Genomic DNA, 7,837 nt, shown 5'->3' on the forward strand with positions numbered 1-7,837 from the left:
TCGTCCCCGGGCGCGTGGTCGGCGCCGCCGCCGCTGCCCTGTTCTTCTCGGTTGGGGATAGGGCGTGGAAATGAGAGGGGATTGGGGAGCAGCCTCACGATGCGCCAAAGCCGGGCCGCGTGGGCTTCATCGACCCATGGATAAAAAGTGGGTTCGCGCGAGGGCCACGTCCTGGACTACTCCACCAGTGAAAAAATGGACGGACAAGATTGCCAGATGGGTAAGATCCAATGGCTACGAGCAGCTAATCTCTGTGAGGCCCCCTATGGGGGCATCATATACAACGTTAGATGACTCACATACAATAAAACTGAACCACTATATGACCACATGTTCTTGCATGTATATAAATAAATAAAAGATGACAAAAGTACATGGATTAGTGCTTTGTATGGAGGAGACAGAAGATCCTGCAATCACGAAATAATCATGGATTAGTCCTAATCAAGTTGGCCTAGTTCTTTGCATGAAGATGAGATGTAGCAAATAAGTACAGAAAGTAATAATAATTCCAGGATAATGATCCAACAATAGAAGACTGAAATAAAAGTGGATGCTTAAAAATCTATAGGAGAAAAAACAGGAAACCATGAAATAAATAAAATACAATTACGTTTATTGAGTTCGTATTGTAAGGGTGAAGGTCTAGTGCTCGTCCCTGTAAAGAAAATGTGAAGTGAACTGCCAAACTATTTCTTAACGCATAAGATGGTTCTCTTAATTTATAACCTCAAGAAAAGACATATATATGTATCTGAATCAGGTTCCAATCATGTAAAAGAGGTGGGCATAAAATAGAACGCAGTCTCGCAGATGATATATGCACACCCTGTAATTATAAAGAAAAGTTTCCCCCGTATCTGGATTAAGCACAAGCAGACATGACATTTAGGCCGATGGAAAAATATTAGGCATTATAATCAATATACCTGTATTCTCCACCAAATGCCCACTATGTCGAAATTATCAGGATACAATGCCTGGAAATTAAAGTAGAATAGAACAGACAGAAAACCAGCAGATGAGATCTGAGATGAATAGAGGAGATAAATGCATGAACTCCAATATGTACATGCGGACGCATGCCATGATCCATACTTCAATCGATGACATAAATTATTCACCCGATGCTGTTGAGAAAGCTGTTACGGCAAGGAGATGGATCAGAAAAGAGGAAAAGCATTGGTGATCTTGTATCCAAAGAAGAGTGATACATTGGGGGACTCGGCATATGCAGAGTCTTATAAGACGCATGACTGGAGATGGATCGTCGGGGGAAGGTAGTGGGAAGGGGAGAGGATGGAGTAGACGAATACGAAGCGGAAACAAATCGCTATAATTATGGATTGTTTGTTTTATCCTTGGTGCTTTCCGGAATACAAACAGGTAGGTTAGGTCTGAACAAAAGAGTTGGTGGATCTGCCAAAGCTAGCAGGGTGATGTAGCCAAGATAGGTTAGTGGGACCGCTGAGGTGTCATAGCTGCATGTTGAGAGAAATAAGGTAGTGGGGATGATCTTCTTAGTTATATAGGATAGGATGTGGAGTAGATTTATTACAAGAAAACAAAAGAAAAGAAACACCGGTTAACTGGGAACGTCAAATGCACCCATGTGAAAATGGCTTCAGGCGGCAAACTTTATTTTCCCCCAAAACGGGAAGCAAATAGGAGCCCCAAGCCACGGCCGCCTGGCAGCATTGGTTGGGCCGAGCTGGCTAAATCCAGACCAGGCCTTTTTCTTCACCGGACTGTTAGGTAACCAAGCACCCTTCTTTGGGCTGCCATTTTTGGGCCAGATAACTACCGTGTGAAACCCTGAATAAAGTCGCGTGCGTACGAGCTACCTCATCCCTACCGTCTGATCGAAACCCTGAATAAAGACGGCAAACCTTGTTTATGAATTATGACTTCCATTTCTCTTGTTGCACGGCTGGTCCATCCATGTGCTCCTAGCTGGATCTCTATCCTAATCTGGCTGCAGTTGTTGAGATGACCCGATCCCAAGTCAAGTCATATATATACGTAAGGGGTAGGTTCGTTCGTACTCAAGTACTACGTACTATACATACGAACCCTGGAATTAGAGCAGGCAATATCTATCCAACTATTAATTTTGTACTGAATTCGAGACTTTGCGATCCCGTTACTGAAAATAGTACGCGACAAACGCCAACTCTCTGATATATTTTTGAAAATAGTATGATATACCGCTGGTTGCACGTGCTATAGATGGCTCTATGGCATGTACGGCCGGATTCCTATCTCTACAAGTCTAAAATATTTACCCTGTGTTTGGATGTAGGAATTTGGGCTCGGAATCGTGATGGGATTGGGACAAAAACATAGCGAGTTCAAAGTGGCGAAGTGCACATGCTATAGATGATTGTTTCAAAGTGGCTTTGGATGTGATTGGGACGAAAGCATGGTATAGGTGAAAGTGACGAAGTGCGGACACAAATATGGAGGTACTTAATAATAGCAATTTGTGTGTGGTTACTTTTGCAACTTCACTATCATCTCTAATATATGTGTGTACTGTGTATGCTAACAAGGCTGCAGGTGGCTACATGAACAAGGTAGTGAGGAATTGGGATTCAATCGTCAGTTCGTTGATATATATATTCAAATGACCATGCTACTGGTATAGTTGCTAAGACGGGAGATGAGTATGTTCAAGAACATGTCACACAAGTTCTCGAAGAATCTCCAGAAGTGCCTCAAAAGAGGCAACACACTAGGGATGCTATTTCGTGCATGATGGGAGAGATGAAGACATGTTTTGATGATGCTTTGAATACAACGAGCGACTTCCTATGCGAAAGGTGACTCCTCCAACTGAAATCCTTGATGCACTAAAGAAGGTACCAGGTTTGGAGGATAATGTGATATGTTGAGAGCTTATGGGAAGTTATCATCGGGAATAGCACTTCACACCACATGTTGGGGTTAAAGTTGCACAAAACCACACCTTCAGTTTTATTTTGCATAGAACACCATTTTTCCATGCAATTCTTTGCAATGAACATAACAGTACGAATTAGGAAGACTAATAGGCCAATTAACAAATTGGCGCCCACCTTCAGGAGCCCAAGCCTATCTCAATGTGACCGAACTGGTATGTTGGAATTCATCAACGAGTTGACCACAAATATTTAGCAATGTTCATACAAATCTGGAAAACTGCTTCCCACTCAATGCAGGCGCCCAGCAGCTTGCAAGAGAAAACGATTGACAAGATATCCACATACTTATCAAGTTTAACCACACATCCATCTTGTACATAACCCGTTGGATGAGATGGTGTCGACGGAGTCCACTGCCGACGTCCACGTGGGTGGCGCGCCGCCGCCGCCGCCCCTGTGGCCAGCTCGGTTGGAGGCTGGTTTGAGTCCAAACCAGTCGATGTCTGGTTCTGCGGACACAAATACTTCATGGTCAAGGGGAAACTCCTCCGGCTGCCCATCGCTGGAGCAACGCGTCTCCCGCTGCCGGAGCTTCTCACCAGGTCGACGTAGCCCTGGTGCGGGTGGCCGCCCATGTTGAGAGTTTCCTATCGAGCGGAACGGGTGGGAGCACAGACGGGTGAGTCGCATCGAGTGGAGGTTGAGCGTGACTTAGGATCCTGGAGGTGGGTCCCAATTTGTTAGTGGCCTATCCTAATTCGTATTGTTGTGTTCTCTGCAAAGAATTGCATGGAAAAGCGGTGTTTTGGGCAAAACAAAACTGAAGTTGTTGTTTTATGCAACTTTAGCTCCAACAAATGGTGTAAAGATCTATTCCCTCTCAATAAGCGCTTGTTTGAAGCACTCATGGCGCTTCCCGATAACTTAAGGAAGTGCCTTGATTGCTATCATATGTGGTTGTTGTTATGAACTACTATGCACTTTGTTGCTTATGAATTGTCCACTTGTGCTATGCATAAGAGACATAAACTACCTACTTATGCTATATTTGTTAGAGACAAAAAATATTATCCATGTTTTAATTGTTGTTGTACTTGAAAACTATTTGTGTCATGCTTTGCATACGTGTTTTACATGATTATTCCTACTTGTGTTGTTGCTGTGACCTTATTTGGATCATTGCAAACATTACTATGCGTGAAAATAATATATAAACATTCTAATAGTTTATATGCTATTTTTCATATATGTAGACATTATTATATTGTCCATACACAACAAAATATTCTTTTTTGAACAAGACAACAAAATATTCAGTTCCACAGTTTGTACATCTAAACAGGATTGGAATTGGAATTGGGTGGTACCGTTTAATTATAACAACAAATATCATGCACGCCCAAATAACAGAAATTAGCGGCAAATTCCTTTCCATTTTCTTTCCAATTCAATTCCAAGGTTCCAAACACAGCATTGGGGCAATGTATCTATTGCAGCGCATTGGGCTACAGAACGGACAAGTTCCAAAAACTAAATTCTGTAGCCATGGTGACAAAGACAATATCTATGGATAATGCAGATATATAATATTACTTGGCAGCAACCTGCTACCGGAAGCGAACGGTACGTTGAATGCTGCAGGCCGTACTTGTTTCTAGCTAATGTAATAACCAAAAATAAATTACAGGTTTAAGTACCGGAAAGTAGTTTTGGCACATGAGCTCCAGTGCTCTTGGCCACGTGGAGTTTTGTGCAGCGTTCATTTGCTCTATCAGTCCATCCAGCTGCTTGCATTCTGACGGTACACAAACAGTTCATGTACTGTATATCTCCACGTATAACTCTAAGCGAGAAGTATTATTTTATGTGTCCATTTAATGCGATGTCAGAGCGTTCTTGTAGCTGTGCTAGTGGAGAGGCAGCATGCTGCCAACCGCCCAGCATTGCACATCACTTCACTCTCTTGAGTTAACATTCTGTCAGTCTTACTATTTCCTAGCTCAAGGTTGTGTCGTAGTCCAATGCACAACATAAACAGTGTTTGTTATGCAAAATCACTCCTAATCGTTACGTCTAGCTTTGCCTTACATGTAATTATATTAATTAAATTATATCAAAATTAATTAATTTTTTAGAAAAATAGCAATACGTATGATACTCCCTCCGATCCATATTACTTGATGCTAATATAGATGTATCTAGACTCTAGCTTTCCCCTACCGTGATTTTGTTTTTTAAATAAATAAGAACCCAAATTCGTGTCCTTGGCGACTTGAACCTGGGTGGCTGGGTTGTACATCCACTTCCCTAACCAAGTGAGTTAGGCTCACTTCTCATATCTAGACACATTTTAGTTACAGATACATTCATTTTAGCTTGAAGTAATATGCATTGGATGGAGTACTAAATTCTATTGCTGGATTCACCTTAACATGTAGTTTCACAATGTCGTATTTTTGTGTCATATATAAAAAAGCTTAAAACACAGGTCAAGCTACACATAGATCTTTATTTGCAAGCACTCAGAATTTGTCTTTTGAAGTTTCAAAAAATCCAAAGCAAAATTCCGGAGATAGCCAATAATATATACTATAATGGTATAAAATCTCAATACAAACTACTTCAAATTTTAGGCTACACAAAAATAACAAAATCTGACAAATTTTATAACGAATATTGTTGTTGCTGAAGCAGTTTATCTTTTTTTTCTTACGAGCTCAAACTGGCACTCCCTTCATACCGGTTTACATGACAATTACCTATTTCGAGAAAAACTTTGACTACTAATTTGGAAACTTTTTTTTAAATATGAATCCAATGGTATAATTTGTATGACATATATCTTATATTTTATTAGTCAATTTTTTCTCTTGAAATGTGTAACTGTCCTCTAAACGGGCATGGAGGGAGTAAATAATACGAACTTGTGTCTATGATGAAATGTGTGCTCTCCATTTCCGTGCCCCTTATTTTTATTGAATTTTTTTTATCATAAGAATGTTGGAGTAGAACTCGCTGACTGATGGCGTGTATTTCACACGTTCGTTGGGCAACCCCAAGAGGAAGGTATGATGCGCACAGCAGCAAGTTTTCCCTCAGAAAGAAACCAAGGTTTATCGAACCAGGAGGAGCCAAGAAGCACGTTGAAGGTTGATGGCGGCGGGATGTAGTGCGGCGCAACACCAGGGATTCCGGCGCCAACGTGGAACCTGCACAACACAACCAAAGTACTTTGCCCCAACGAAACAGTGAGGTTGTCAATCTCACCGGCTTGCTGTAACAAAGAGTTAACCGTATTGTGTGGAAGATGATTGTTTGCAGAAAACAGTAGAACAAGATTGCAAGAGATTGTATTTCAGTAAAGAGAATTGGACCGGGGTCCACAGTTCACTAGAGGTGTCTCTCCCATAAGACGAACAGCATGTTGGGTGAACAAATTACAGTTGGGCAATTGACAAATAAAGAGAGCATGACCATGCACATACATATTATGATGAGTATTGTGAGATTTAATTGGGCATTACGACAAAGTACATAGACCGTCATCCAACTGCATCTATGCCTAAAAAGTCCACCTTCAGGTTATCATCCGAACCCCCTCCAGTATTAAGTTGCTAACAACAGACAATTGCATTAAATATGGTGCGTAATGTAACTAGTGACTACATCCTTGAACATAGCACTAATGTTTTATCCCTAGTGGCAACAGCACATCCGTAACCTTAGTGGTTCTTGTCACTCCTCCAGATTCACAGAGACATGAACCCACTATCGAGCATAAATACTCCCTCTTGGAGTTACTAGCATCAACTTGGCCAGAGCATCTACTAATAACGGAGAGCATGCAAGATCATAAACAACACATAGACATAACTTTGATAATCAACATAACAAGTATTCTCTATTCATCGGATCCCAACAAACGCAACATATAGAATTACAGATAGATGATCTTGATCATGTTAGGCAGCTCACAAGATCTGACAATGAAGCACAATGGGGAGAAGACAACCATCTAGCTACTGCTATGGACCCATAGTCCAGGGGTAGACTACTCACACATCACACCGGAGGCGACCATGGCGGCGTAGAGTCCTCCGGGAGATGATTCCCCTCTCCGGCAGGGTGCCGGAGGCGATCTCCTGGATCCCCCGAGATGGGATCGGCGGCGGCGGCGTCTCTGGAAGGTTTTCCGTATCGTGGCTCTCGGTGCGGGGGTTTCGTCACGGAGACTTTTTATAGGCGGAAGGGCAGGTCAAGAGGCGGCACGGGGCCCCACACTACAGGCCGGCGCGGCCAAGGGGCCGCGCCGCCCTATGGTGTGGCCCCTCCGTGGCCCCTCTTCGTCTCTCCTTCGGACTTCTCGAAGCTTCGTGAGAAAATAGGCCCACTGGGCTTTGATTTCGTCCAATTCCGAGAATATTTCCTTACTAGGATTTCTGAAACCAAAACAATGAAAACAAGAATCGGCACTTCGGCATCTTGTTAATAGGTTAGTTCCGAGAAAATGCACGAATATGACATAAAGTGTGCATAAAACATGTAGATAACATCAATAATGTGGCATGGAACATAAGAAATTATCGATACGTCGGAGACGTATCAGCATCCCTGCTTAGTTCTGCTCGTCCCGAGCAGGTAAAACGATAACACGTATAATTTCTGGAGTGACATGCCATCATAATCTTGATCATACTATTTGTAAAGCATATGTAGTGAATGCAGCGATCGAAACAATGTATATGACATGAGTAAACAAGTGAATCATATAGCAAAGACTTTTCATGAATAGCACTTCAAGACAAGCATCAATAAGTCTTGCATAAGAGTTAACTCATAAAGCAATAATTCAAAGTAGAGATATTGAAGCAACACAAAAGAAGATTAAGTTTCAGCGGTTGCTTTCAACTTGTAACATGTATATCTCATGGATA

Source organism: Lolium perenne, chromosome 2, assembly GCF_019359855.2.
Source record: "Lolium perenne isolate Kyuss_39 chromosome 2, Kyuss_2.0, whole genome shotgun sequence".
NCBI lineage: Eukaryota > Viridiplantae > Streptophyta > Magnoliopsida > Poales > Poaceae > Lolium > Lolium perenne.